This window comes from Anser cygnoides, chromosome 3 (assembly GCF_040182565.1).
Source record: "Anser cygnoides isolate HZ-2024a breed goose chromosome 3, Taihu_goose_T2T_genome, whole genome shotgun sequence".
NCBI lineage: Eukaryota > Metazoa > Chordata > Aves > Anseriformes > Anatidae > Anser > Anser cygnoides.
This window is the reverse complement of record NC_089875.1, coordinates 22,069-35,921: the sequence shown is the minus strand read 5'-3', so window position 1 is coordinate 35,921 and position 13,853 is coordinate 22,069. Positions and strand designations below refer to the sequence as shown.

At 50.2% G+C, this 13,853-nt stretch overlaps 1 long non-coding RNA gene across 46 annotated transcripts; it reads left to right on the top strand.

The window, feature by feature from the left end:
- The first annotated feature begins 2,141 nt into the window (after positions 1-2,141).
- On the top strand, positions 2,142-13,632 carry LOC136790286 (uncharacterized). Of its 46 annotated transcripts, none has more exons than XR_010829864.1 (20): positions 2,144-2,409; positions 3,030-3,595; positions 3,736-3,790; positions 4,142-4,242; positions 5,470-5,580; positions 5,699-5,751; positions 5,834-6,259; positions 6,393-6,514; positions 6,631-6,723; positions 6,883-6,936; positions 7,037-8,388; positions 8,517-8,569; positions 8,669-8,721; positions 8,821-9,053; positions 9,230-10,927; positions 11,029-11,084; positions 11,247-11,297; positions 11,427-11,486; positions 11,589-11,636; positions 11,734-12,295. It is a non-coding gene; the product is annotated as an uncharacterized lncRNA (long non-coding RNA). The 46 variants fall into 46 exon arrangements; XR_010829855.1 differs by having other exon boundaries at positions 2,149-2,409; positions 7,037-7,131; positions 8,285-8,351; positions 8,669-9,053; positions 11,734-12,206; XR_010829865.1 differs by lacking the exon at positions 8,669-8,721 and having other exon boundaries at positions 11,734-12,293.
- The last annotated feature ends 221 nt before the right edge of the window (positions 13,633-13,853 follow it).

Below are 13,853 nucleotides of genomic sequence, written 5' to 3'. Positions count from 1 at the left end.
AGAGTAACTGTCCTGAGGGTGCAGTGGCTTTTATTGCTGTGGTTGCTTTCTGTTCTGCTTATCAGGTGCCACAGGCAAGGTGGGCTGTGATAGTCTTTAGAATAGGAGCAAAGCAGGTCACTGGAATGCTGTTTGGTTCCTGAGAAAGGTGTTGCAGAGGAAAAAGGTGGTCTGGCGTGGCAGCTCCTGATGATGGTGGTCGTCTTCAGTAGGTGAAGAGGTGCCTGAAGCCCCATGCCGTGGAGCCTGAGCACGCCTCGCTGAGGATGAAGCCTGCTTTCCAGCAGTTCCCAAAACTGTGTTGAGGCTGAAATGGTGTGTCTGTGTTTGGGTTGGGGTTGCACCTTGGTGAGTGTAGGGATGAGTTTTAAGTTGGTGCAGCAGAGGGCCAGGCTCCATTGTCCTGTAGTGTGTTTTGACCCATCAGCATAGCCTTTTGGTTTACAGATAGCCTACTCAAGTACGTGATTTTTCCTGCGAGTGATGTTATTACATGGAATTGTTGGTTTTTTGTTTTGGCGTGTGATCTGTTATGCTCCCAGATTTTTCTTTCTTTGTAAAGAAAGGTTTGAGCTAATTCCAGCTGAAAAAATTTCAGTTGCTTGGTCGTATTGTCCTTTGAATATTCAAAGCTGCAGCAAAAGCATGGGTATTGTTGCTTCTAGAATCACCCCAGTTCTCTTGTCTGCAGTCTGCATGCTATTGAGCTAAACCAGATTTAAAAAAAAAAAACAACACAGTAAACAGAAACAAGAAACAAACCACCACAGCTGTTGCTCCTGCTCTCTTTCTACTTTCTTGTGCTTTGCCCCTCCCCTTTCCCAGGTGATTGGGTTTGGGTGCTGGGCGGGGCCAAATGGTATATGAGCCCCAGGTATGCCATTAGGGAGTTCATTGTGCCTGGGCTGCTCTTTGGGGTAAGTGCTTTGTTTTTCCTTCAGTCAGTTGCAGGGTTCTTTGGGCAGGTTGGAGTCTATGGATTTCTAGATTTTAAGTGCTTGGAAATCACTTACTAGAGGGATATTTAGCAGAGGTTGCTGGCTCACTTGTTTTTGGGATGGTGGGATCCCACTTGTGTTTTTGGGTTATATTTGAATCTCTAGACGTATGAAGCCACTTGTGTAACTCTCCAGAGGACTAAAAAGAGCTTGATTACACACTGCAAGAGGCTTGACCACGTAGGCGCAGTATTACCAAGAGACTGAGCAGGGTCGTATCAGAGTTACCTTTTTCATCTGTAAAGGGTAGGTCTGTGATCGGCGCTGCCCGGGCACATTTTGGCGCGGCGCCGCCCGGGCACATTTATCTTAGATCGAGCTAACGAGCAGCTGAAGTAAAGCAACTGGGAAGAGAGGTATTGCAGCAGGTCCGCTGTGGCTGTGAGGTGCCTCAGGGGGTGCTTTTCTCTCGCCTCTGCAGGTGCTTGGTGTAGTCTTGGACAGGGAAATCCCCGTGTCACGGAGCAGTGAGGGAAGGTGAGAGTTTTATCAGCCTGGTGATCCCTTATCTGAAGCGAAGGGAAGACATTCAGGTGTTTCCCTCTGAGGGTCTGAGGTGAGGCTGGCTGGGACAGAGGAGCAGCGTGGCAGGTGGTCGCTTGCAAGCACAGTGGTCATTTTGTCCTTCTGTGTTCCCAGGTGGCATGGGTGATGGTGGCCGTTCCTTTGGAGCTTGGATCTAACTTGCAGGTACAGAGGCAAGTGGACTGCTGTTTTGAAACAAAAACATTAAATATGGGGTGACTTCTGTTGTTGAGGGATGGGTGCTAATGCTGTCAGCTGAATGTTTGTCTTCTGACTGTGTTTTCCTTTGTTCAGGCTGAAACGCAGTGTGCAGTACAGGATGTCACGGCGCGAGCTATCTCTGGAGTGACGCTGGTGAGTGATGAACAGAGGTAGCTGTTATTTTTGGGGTGCGGTTGTCGCTGCAGTTTTTTTAACTACATCAAGTAGAGTAAAATTCCAGTTTCTCTTTTAGAGGTGCTCTAGGTGGCTTCAGAGAACGGGTGGAAGCATCTGCCACGTGGGGTAGGTAAGCGGCTGAGGTAAAGGAGGGGATGAGAGTAACTGTCCTGAGGGTGCAGTGGCTTTTATTGCTGTGGTTGCTTTCTGTTCTGCTTATCAGGTGCCACAGGCAAGGTGGGCTGTGATAGTCTTTAGAATAGGAGCAAAGCAGGTCACTGCAATGCTGTTTGGTTCCTGAGACAGGAGTTGTAGAGGAGAAAAGCTTTCAATATTCAAAGCTGAAGCAAAAATAAATAAACCACAGCTGCTGCTTCTCCTCTTTCTACTTGTGCTTTGCCCCTCCCCTTTCCCAGGTGATTGGCTTTGGGTTCCAGGCAGGGCCTGGTGGTCACTGAGTCACAGGCATCCCATCAGAGAGCTCATTCTGCCTGGGCTGCACTTTGGGGTAAGTGCTTTGTTTTTCCTTCAGTGAGTTGGAGGTTTCTTTAGGTGGTTAAGAGTCTATGGACTGATGCGTTTCCAAGTAGAGACCGGTACGCCCATCTTTGTGAGGTAACAACTAGTAGGATCTGTTAGAGTAAACCAATCTAGTAATAGGTGCCTGTATTGCATGCAGCTCTTCTTCAGGTAAGTAATTGTTATAGCATGTTTACGGATAGGATGGCAGTGTTACTTTGTGTGTTTACTTTGTGGTTTTGGGTCCCTTATGATTTCTGCAGAATTAAGGCAAATGTTATGAAAGTTACAACCTTGGTGGCAAAGTGATGGAGCAGGGTTTAGGAGATAAGTATCATCGAAGCTCCCTGTGTAAGCATGTGTCTGAAAAGAGCAGCAGTAGGCGTGTAAGGGGTGGTCTTTTTCAGGGTTAGGGACAGTTTGTTTTATTTTTGGAGCTTTTGCCTGTGGTTTGTGTGGCTGTAGAGTGTTTAGACGTTGCAGCCTTCTAGTTTTTAAGTGCTTGGAATTCACGTAATAGAGGTGTGCTTAGGAGGTGTTGCTGGCTAACTTGTTTTTGGGAAATGGTGGGGTACGATTCCTTTTTTTGAGTTATCTTTTAATCTCTAGGTATATCAAGTCATTTGCATAACTGTCCAGAGGCTTCACAAGGAGCTTCAGTACGCATCAGAAGGGGCTTGACCGCATAAGTGCAGTATTACGGAGAGACTGAGCAGGGTCACCGTTCTCATCTGTAAAGGAGAAGTCTGTGATTACCCCTGTTGGGGCTGCTGTGCATTCATGGCCTTTTGGTATTTGTGGACCTGAGGGTGTGGTTTTTTTTTTCTGGCTCTCGTCTCTGTGTTTGAGTCCTCTGCAAGGAGCTGTACTGTTTACGTGTCCATCACGGATATGACCTTCTCTTTTTGTTTCTTGTAGCCCAGGGCATGGGCACGGACACTTGAATGAGGCACGAGGGTGAGTGGACGGCAGTGTGGGCCCTGAGTTGGTCAGTGGATTGTGTTAGTCTGCTTTGCCTGTTATGCAGGCTTTGGAAGCACCTTGTGACGACAGAGTACATCTCCTGCCATGTTCCTGAGGCGCGCCAGGCGTCAGCGGTTCCAGTTCCTGAAATGCTGGAGATGCTCTGAGCACAAGAGGAGCTGGGAGCGTGATGCATCTCCTTGGGATGTTAGGTGAGCGAAGCGGTGGTACTGGGTTGGGGAACATGGGTCTGGGGCTTCTTGGCTGTTGGGGTAGGGGAAGAAAGAAGAGGAGTGGGTATAGACTGTTTTGTGGATTGTCATTTTTGTTTGTTCTTTCTCCTTGGTCTAAGCTACGTGACCTTGGCTCAGCACAGTAAATGGAAGCGCTAAGCCTGGATCGGGAAGGTGAGTGGAGAAAAGTTGGGAAAAGGGCATTGTTTTTGGTTTGGTAGTCTATTGGTCCCACCTCTGGGTGACTCCTCTTTTCCGGGGACGAAGAAGATAGTGGGAACATCCTAGTTGGCCTCTGTGGTCCACCTTGAGGATGGATTGTGACCCCTGAGAATTAAGTCCAGGGGTAAATACTGTGTGTTTGGGGGTGGTTGGCAGGGGAAGGCGGGCAGTTGTCTGGAGTTGGTCTATCTGACTTCAGTAGCAGAGCAGGTCAGTGGACTACTGTTTTGTTTTTGAGGTGGGTGTTTCACTGGAAGACGTTTGGCTGGTGTGCCAGTGCCCGATGGCACTTTATTTCTGCAGGTGAAGAGGAGCCTCGTGCCGGAAGCAATGTCCTGGCTAGCCTTCGTGTTCCTTGATGAGGATGGAACCTGCCTCCCGTCATTCCCAAGCTAAGTTGTGGGGCAAGTGCTATGTTTGCTTTCGGGTTTTGAATGCACACATAGGGCGAGGGTCTGTGCTTTTAAGTCATTGCTGTGGATGGGGCCTTTTAGGATTGATCACGGTCAGACAGTGTGTGGGGGTGTGAGATTCTGTCAGGTAGGGCTTGAGCATGTGCCAGGCAGGGCAGTTCCAGCTTGGTGTCTGTGTTCTGTGTTGTCTGTGCTGTGCTGTTGCTCCTGGTGCTTGGCAGGCCCTGGGGAAGCCTTCCTGAGGGTGTCGAACACTTGACCTCACTGGAATAATGCTGATGCTCAAACGGAAGCTGAGCATTTCTTGTCTTGCAGTGGGAGCCTAAACAGATCATTTCTTCTGTGCGTGTAATTTTTTTGTATCAAATGTTTCTTGATGTGATCATCATATGTTACACGCTCCTCAGGTCTTGATATCCTCATTGCCTTTTTCCACTGGACGGATTAGATGGGCAACTTGTTAGCCACACCAAAGGTCCTAAATGCTTGTTTCATCATCGTAGGGCTGATCTGAGCACTTCTTGTCTTGCAGTCGCAGCTTAAAGCGCAGATGTATTTCAGGTCTTGTGCATCATATTCGGTTTCAGATGGCATCTGTTTCCATCCTCGCTGTTGTGGAAGTCATGTGGGCTTCATCAGGAGCTCTGTCTTGGGAGTTCATTTCCGAAGCATTTTTCTTCTGGGGTTTGCACTCCCCATCCTTCTGGTCTCTTGCCTTGAAGGCAGGCTTTTTATGCCTCCATCATCCCAGTTCTGGCAGTTGCTTCCAGTCGCGTGTCGTGACACTTGAATCTCTCCTTGGGTCTGCTGCAGAGCACCTGTTCTGACTTGCTGTAGGGCTTCCCTCTGGGAGTCCTCTTTTTTTTTGTGCCTTGTGTTCTGTGTTTTGTTCGTAACGTTTGTAGCGTGCCTGTGTGTGTGTGTGTTTGGCCTGGAGCTGTCCTGCCTGGCGGTTAGTGATGGTAACTAACATGGCGGTCCATCGGTGTACTAATACATTGTCCGGACTGTTTTGGCAAAGACATCCGGTCTGCCTCTGGGCACGTACTGAAGGGCAGCTGGCACAGAGTCATCTCTGTGGTGTTTGGCAAATGTGGAGGGGGAGACCTGAGCTGCTTGCGAGCAGCTGTTTGCATAGTGCTTGAGTAGTGCTAGAGGAGAGGTCTGTCATTGAATCTTGAAAGCTCGCAGATGTGGAGTGTTTTTATTTTTCTCCAGTCCTAGATAAACCTTAGGAGGAACCGGTCAAAGGAAAGAGCTCCTTTTGGAACTGTCAAGGACTCGGTAGGCAACCCAGTGACTGGCTTGATCTACTTTCTAGGTGCCGAGGCAAGTTGTCTGCTGTTTTGATACAATAACATTGGAAATGGGGTCCCTTGTGTTGTTGAGGGATGGGTGCTAATGCTGGCAGCTGAATGATTACCTTCTATGTTTTCATTTGTTAAAGCTGAAACACAGCGTACAACCTGGGACGTCACACCCAGAGCTGCCTCTGGCAAGGTGAGCGATGAACAAATGGAGCAGTTAAAGTTGGGTTGCGGTTGTCACTGTCACTCTAAGTGACCCCTCTATTCTGTTTTAGAGGTGTTGTAGCTGGCTTAAGAGGGTAGATGGAAGCATCTGCCTCGGGGTAGGTAAGCGGGTAGAGGTAAGGCAGCAGATGAGAGTAACTGTCCTAGCTGTGCTGCGGCTTAGGATGCTGCCTTAGCCTATGCTTTTCTTCCTCTTTCACAGGTGTCTCGCACAGGCTCAAAGGAGCAAACTGCATTCTGAAGAGCTGCTTAAGTAGGGGGGCTGGTCATGAGCTGGGTTGGAGCGGAATGGCCAAGTAGCACGAGGTGACTATGAAAGGTCTCTGTCTTGCTTTGCAGGTGCCATGGCAGGCTCTACACAGAAGTGGCTGAGGATTTGAGATGAGGCCGGAGAGTGACAAGGAGCAGCACGTGCAGGGATGGTTTCCAAGCGCTGCGGTTGCTTTCTCTTCTGTTGATCAGGTGCCACAGGCAAGGTGGGCTGTGACATCAGTCTTTAGAATGGGAGCAAAGCAGGTCACTGGAATGCCGCAGGGCATCTGAGAAGGGTGTTTGAACAGGAAAAGTTTGTCTGGCATGGCGGTGTCTGATGGCAGTGTGTTTCCACAGGTGAAGAGGTGCCTGGAGCCCCATCTCATCTAGCCTGCACGTGCCTTGAGAATAAAGCCTGCTTTCCAGCAGTGTGGAAAGCACCACCAGTCTGTGGTGCTGGCCCGGCCGAGTTGGAGCATGTGAGCAGCTGAAGAAAAAGAGCTAGTGAAAGAGAGGTATTGCAGCAGGTACGCTGTGCCTGTGAGATGCCTGATGATCTGCCTTTTTTTTTTTCTTTTGTGGGTGCTTCTTGCAGCGTTGGAGAGGTGAATCCCCACATTGTGGAGTGCTGAGGAAAGGCGAGAGGGTCGTCAGCCCAGTCAGTGTCCCTAAGCAAGGTCCCCCTAAGGCAAGTCCTTGAAGTGTTTCCCCTGGTTTAGCAGGTGCTGCAGCAGGCCTTCCTCAGAATCTGCTGAGGGTCTGAGGTGAGGCTGGGTGGGATAGAGGAGCAGTGTGGTGGGTGGTTACTTGAGAACACAACGATCATTTTATCCCTTTGTTTTCCCAGGTGGTGTGGGTGATACTGGCTGTGCTGTTGGAGCTTGGACTCAGACAGGAACGGGTGAGCACAACCGTATGTTGCTTCAGCGGTAGTCAGTATTGCGGAGGAGGTGGGCATCAGGGCCGGTGTGCTAGTGAATGCTGGTACGCTGTTTTTGCAGATGATGATGAGCCTGGCCATGGACTCAGATGTCTCTCAGTGTCTGTGCATTTCTTGAGGTGGAGGGAATTTACCATCCAGCAATCTGAGAGCTAAGTTGAGGGGCACCTGGTATTTGCATATGTGGTGTGGCTGATGGGAGCTGGGAGCCGGAGCGGCATGGAGCCAGCCGGCTGAATATACTTGGTGGCACTGTGAGGGTGGTTGAGGCTGCGTCACCTTCAGGCTGCTTGAGGCTGGGTCACCAGGCTAATAGAAGGAGCAGGGGGTATTTTGTAGTGTGAGTGTATGTGCCAGGCAGGACAGTTCCCATCTGTTTATTTGTCTTGTAGTGCTGCCTCTGCAGTGTGTGTTCTGTGTCATGCACTCCTCGGGTCTTTGTGTCAAATGTTTCTTGATGTGATCATCATATTTTACGTGCTCCTCAGGTCTTGATATCCTCATTGCTTTTTGCACTGGACAGACTAGAAAGGCAACTTGTTAGCCGTACCAAAGGTCCTAAATGCTTGTTTTGTCATCATGGGTCTGATCCGAGCACTTCTTGTCTTGCAGTCGCAGCTTAAAGCGCCGATGTGTTTCAGGTCTTGTGCATCATATTCGGTTTCAGATGGCATCTGCTTCCATCCTCGCTGTTGCGGAAGTCATGTGGGCTTCATCAGGAGCTCTGTCTTGGGAATTCATTTCCTAAGAGATTTCTTCTGGGGTTTGCACTCCCCATCCTTCTGGTCTCTTGTCTTAAAGGCAGGCTTTTTATGCCTCCATCATCCCAGTTCTGGCAGTTGCTTCCAGTCGCATGTAGTGACATTTGAGTCTCTCCTTGGGTCTGCTGCAGAGCACCTGTTCTGACTTGGTGTACGGCTTCCCTCTGGGAGTCCTTTTTTTTTGCGCCTTGTGTTCTGTGTTTTGTTCGTAACGTTTGTAGCGTGCCTGTGTGTGTGTTTGGCCTGGAGCTGTCCTGCCTGGCGGTTAGTGATGGTAACTAACGTGGCGGTCCATCGGTGTACTAATACATTGTCCGGACTGTTTTGGCAAAGACATCCGGTCTGCCTCTGGGCACGTACTGAAGGGCAGCTGGCACAGAGTCATCTCCGTGGTGTTTGGCAAATGTGGAGGGGGAGACTTGAGCTGCTTGGGAGCAGCTGTTTGCATAGTGCTTGAGTAGTGCTAGAGGAGAGGTCTGTCATTGAATCTTGAAAGCTCGCAGATATGGGGTTTTGATTTTTTGTTTGTATTTCGTTCCCCTCCCCAGTAGAGGGGTAAACCTTAGGAGGAACCGGTCACAGGAAAGAGCTCCTTTTGGAACTGTCAAGGACTCGGTAGGCAACCCGGTGACTGGCTTGATCTACTTTCCAGGTGCTGAGGCAAGGGGGCTGCTGTTTTGAAATGATAAAATTAGCCATGGGGTCCCTTGTGTTGTTGAGGGATGGGTGCTAATGCTGGCATCTGAATGATTATTTTCTGACTGTTTTCATTTGTTAAAGCTGAAACACAGCGTACGACCTGGGACTTCACAACCAGAGCTGGTTTTGGCAAGGTGAGCGATGAACAGATGTAGCAGTTATTTTAGGGGTGCGGTTGTCACTGCAGTTACTTAACTACACAAAATACAGTTAAAGTCCTGTTTATATTCCAGAGGTGTTGTGGCTGGCTTAAGAGAGCAGATGGAAGCATCTGCCTCGAGGGCAGGTGAGGGGGCAGAGTAAGGGAGCAGGTGAGAGTACCTGTCCTAGCTGTGCTGCGGCTTTGGATGCTGCCGCGGCCTATGCTTTTCTTTTTCTTTCGCAGGTGCCTTGCACAGACTCAGAGGGGCCAAGCTGCACTCTGAAGAGCAGCACGAGAAGGGCAGGCTGGTCGTGAGTGGGGTTGGAGCAGAATGGCCAAGTTGCGCAAGGTGACTGCGAAGGGTATCCATCTTGCTTTGCAGGTGTCATGGCAGGCTCTACACAGAAGTGGCTGAGGATTTGAGAAGAGGTTACAGAGCATCAAGGAGCGGCACGTGCAGTGACGGTTTCCAAACGGTATGGTTGCTTTCTCTTCTGTTGGTCAGGTGCCACAGGCAAGGTGGGCTGTGACACTAGTCTTTAGAATCGGAGCAAAGCAGGTCACTGGAATGCCGCAGGGCATCTGAGAAGGGTGTTTGAACAGAAAAAGCTTGTCTGGCATGGCAGTGCCTGATGGCAGTGTGTTTCCACAGGTGAAGAGGTGCCTGAAGCCCCATCCTGTCTAGCCTGCGCACACCTCGCTGAGAAGGAAAGCCGCTTTCCAGTAATTCAGAAAGCCAAGTTACGTCTCGGCCTCGAGCATCTGGGGCGTGTGCCTGTGCTTTTGGGCCTGTCTGTAGCGTTTGGCACCTGCATTAGTACTTTCTTGGCATATATTTAGGCTTTTGGGGCCTGTGTCTTGGGGGGGTGTGGAGCTGCTTGTACACCTTTGGGGACTGTGTTTTGGGGGGGGGGTGTCAGGGCCTGCATCTGGGGGGGTTGGAAGCTGCTCCTACAGTGTAGGGATCTGTATCTGTGGGGGTTGGGAGTTGCTTGTACACTGCAGGGACTTCCCTCTATGGGGCTTTGGGGCCTGCCTCTGGGGGGGGGCGCTGGTTGGGAGCTGCTTGCACACCCTTGGGGCCTGCATCTGTGGGGGCTTGGTGCCTGTGTCTCTGGGGAGCGGAGGGGTTCAGAGCTGGTTGTACAGTATAGGAGCCTGTGTTGGGGGGTTTGGGAGCTGCTCGTACACTGGAAGCCTGGGATGGGGGGGGAGGTTTGGAGCTGCTTGTGCACCTTTGGGGCTTGTATGTGGGGGGGGGTCGGGTGCTGGTTGTACACCTTTGGGGCCTGCCTCTGGGGAGGGAGGGTGGGGAGTTGCTTGTACACCTTTGGGGCCTGTGTCTGGGGGGGCTTGGGGCCTGCGTCTTGTCGGGGGGGGGTGTTGGAGCTGGTTGTACACCTTTCGGGCTTGCGTCTGGAGGGGGTTGGGGCCTGCCTCTGGGGGGGTGGTTGTGAGCTGCTTGTATACTGTAGGGGCCTGCTTGTACACCTTTGGGGCCTGAGTCTGGGGTGTGGGGGCGGGGGCTGGGGCTGGGGCCTGGGGCCTGCATCGGGGTGGGGTGGGGTCCAGTTCATGGGGGGCGGGTTGGGAGCTGCTTGTGGACAGTTGGGGTCTGCATCTGGGTGTGGTTGGGGCCTGTGTCTGGGGGTGGGCTGTGGCCCGCTTGTAGACTTCTGCAGCCTGTGTCTGGTGTTTGGTGGCTTTTCTGTAGCGTTTGGGGCTTGCATTTTGGCTTTGGGATGTGTCTTGAGCTTCTGGGGCCTAGCTGTAGTGCTTGGGGCCTGCGTCTGGGGCTTTTCTGTAGCATTTTGGTCGCGTGTTTGTGATTTGGGGTCTGTATCCAGGGTTTTGCCTTTTTTGTAGTTTTCAGCTTTGTGTCAGTTTCTTTGTGGGTTGCCTAGGGTTAGGGGCAGTTTGGGGTTTGGATCATTAGTCAGTGTCATTAGCGTCGGGGGGTTGATATGAAGGGTTAGGGTTGTGGTTAGAGTTGTTAGGGTTAAAGGGAATAAGGATTTTAGGGTAAGGAGATCAAGGTTGTGGGAATAAAAGTTTTTGCACAGAGTTACATTGTTTAGAGGGAAGGAAGGTGGTATTGAGATATGCTTGCAGTGATAAGAAAGCTTAACAGACGACCTTGTGAAATGCAGACAACCAGAATCCTTAGAGCAATTGGTTGGAAATCACGGTGTAAGAAACATTACCACCTCAAAGAGGAAAACAGTCAAGGAAAAAAGAAAATTGACTTGTAACAGGCCAGCAGCTGTGTATTTTCAGTGAAGCACCGGATAGATTGTGAACCTGGATTACCCAGTCAATGGGGAAACTGAAGCGAAGAATCTCAGAGCTGGTGAGCAGCTGAAGTAAAGGAGCTGGGAAGAGAGAGGTATTGCAGCAGGTACGCTGTGGCTGTGAGGTGCCTCAGGGTGTGCTTTTCTCTTGTCTCTGCAGGGGTTTCGTGCAGTCTTGGACAGGGAAATCCCCGTGTCACGGAGCAGTGAGGGAAGGTGAGAGTTTTATCAGCCTGGTGATCCCTTATCTGAAGCGAAGGGAAGACGTTTGGGTGTTTCCCTCTGAGGGTCTGAGGTGAGGCTGTTTGGGACAGAGGAGCAATGTGGCAGGTGGTGGCTTGCAAGCACAGTGGTCATTTTGTCCTTCTGTGTTCCCAGGTGGCATGGGTGATGGTGGCCGTTCCTTTGGAGCTTGGATCTAACTTGCAGGTACAGAGGCAAGTGGACTGTTGTTTTGAAACAAAAACATTAAATATGGGGTGACTTCTGTTGTTGAGGGATGGGTGCTAATGCTGTCAGCTGAATGTTTGTCTTCTGACTGTGTTTTCCTTTGTTCAGGCTGAAACGCAGTGTGCAGTACAGGATGTCACAACCCGAGCTACCTCTGGAGTGACTCTGGTGAGTGATGAACAGAGGTAGGTGTTATTTTTGGGGTGCGGTTGTCGCTGCAGTTTTTTTAACTACATCCAATAGAGTAAAATTCCAGTTTCTCTTTTGGAGGTGCTCTAGGTGGCTTCAGAGAACGGGTGGAAGCATCTGCCACGTGGGGTAGGTAAGCGGCTGAGGTAAAGGAGGGGATGAGAGTAACTGTCCTGAGGGTGCAGTGGCTTTTATTGCTGTGGTTGCTCTCTGTTCTGCTTATCAGGTGCCACAGGCAAGGTGGGCTGTGATAGTCTTTAGAATAGGAGCAAAGCAGGTCACTGGAATGCTGTTTGGTTCCTGAGAAAGGTGTTGCAGAGGAAAAAGGTGGTCTGGCGTGGCAGCTCCTGATGGTGGTCGTCTTCAGTAGGTGAAGCGGTGCCTGAAGCCCCATCCCGTGTAGCCTGAGGATGAAGCCTGCTTTCCAGCAGTTTCCAAAACTGTGTTGAGGCTGAAATGGTGTGTCTGTGTTTGGGTTGGGGTTGCACCTTGGTGAGTGTAGGGATGAGTTTTAAGTTGGTGCAGCAGAGGGCCAGGCTCCATTGTCCTGTAGTGTGTTTTGACCCATCAGCATAGCCTTTTGGTTTTCAGATAGCCTACTCAAGTACGTGATTTTTCCTGCGAGTGATGTTATTACATGGAATTGATTTTTTTTCTTGCGTGTAATCTGTTACGCTCCCAGATTTTTCTTTCTATATAAATAAAGGTTTGAGCTAACTCTAGGTGAAAAAATTTCAGTTACTTGCTTGGTCGTATTGTCCTTTCAATATTCAAAGCTGCAGTAAAAGCATGGGTATTGTTGCTTCTAGAATCACCCCAGTTCTCTTGTCTGCAGTCTGCATGCTATTGAGCTAAACCAGATTTAAAAAAAAAAACAACACAGTAAACAGAAACAAGAAACAAACCACCACAGCTGTTGCTCCTGCTCTCTTTCTACTTTCTTGTGCTTTGCCCCTCCCCTTTCCCAGGTGATTGGGTTTGGGTGCTGGGCGGGGCCAAATGGTATATGAGCCCCAGGTATGCCATTAGGGAGTTCATTGTGCCTGGGCTGCTCTTTGGGGTAAGTGCTTTGTTTTTCCTTCAGTCAGTTGCAGGGTTCTTTGGGCAGGTTGGAGTCTATGGATTTCTAGATTTTAAGTGCTTGGAAATCACTTACTAGAGGGATATTTAGCAGAGGTTGCTGGCTCACTTGTTTTTGGGATGGTGGGATCCACTTGTGTTTTTGGGTTATATTTGAATCTCTAGACGTATGAAGCCACTTGTGTAACTCTCCAGAGGACTAAAAAGAGCCTGATTACACACTGCAAGAGGCTTGACCATGTAGGCGCAGTATTACCAAGAGACTGAGCAGGGTCGTATCAGAGTTACCTTTTTCATCTGTAAAGGGTAAGTCTGTGAATACCCCTGCTGGGGCTTCTGGTGTGCATGGCTTTTTGGCATTTGTGGAGCTCAGTTGTTTTTTTTGTGTGTGTATGGTATTACTTTTTTTTTTTCTTTTGAGAGCCAAATAGTGTGTGTGCTGAGCGTGGTTGGCAGGAGGAGGTGGGGAATTGTCTGGCAGGGGAGCTGTTCAGGACTGGTAGGTTTGGTTTCTAGGAGCGTGCGGCATCCTTCCTGTGCGATGCCACTGATTGTTGGGCAGGAACGTTCCAGCTCGTGTGTCTTAAACAACGTAGCTTGTGCAGTGTGTGTTGTGTGGCCCGGGCAGAGTTTGCCGTGGCGCTGTGAGCGAAGAGTCTCAGTTCGAGCTGGTGAGCAGCTGAAGTAAAGGAGCTGGGAAGAGAGAGGTATTGCAGCAGGTACGCTGTGGCTGTGAGGTGCCTCAGGGTGTGCTTTTCTCTTGTCTCTGCAGGGGCTTCATGAAGTCTTGGACAGGGAAATCCCCGTGTCACGGAGCAGTGAGGGAAGGTGAGAGTTTTATCAGCCTGGTGATCCCTTATCTGAAGCGAAGGGAAGACATTCAGGTGTTTCCCTCTGAGGGTCTGAGGTGAGGCTGTTTGGGACAGAGGAGCAATGTGGCAGGTGGTGGCTTGCAAGCACAGTGGTCGTTTTGTCCTTCTGTGTTCCCAGGTGGCATGGGTGATGGTGGCCGTTCCTTTGGAGCTTGGATCTAACTTGCAGGTACAGAGGCAAGTGGACTGTTGTTTTGAAACAAAAACATTAAATATGGGGTGACTTCTGTTGTTGAGGGATGGGTGCTAATGCTGTCAGCTGAATGTTTGTCTTCTGACTGTGTTTTCCTTTGTTCAGGCTGAAACGCAGTGTGCAGTACAGGACGTCACGACCCGAGCTACCTCTGGAGTGACTCTGGTGAGTGATGAACAGAGGTAGGTGTTATTTTTGGGG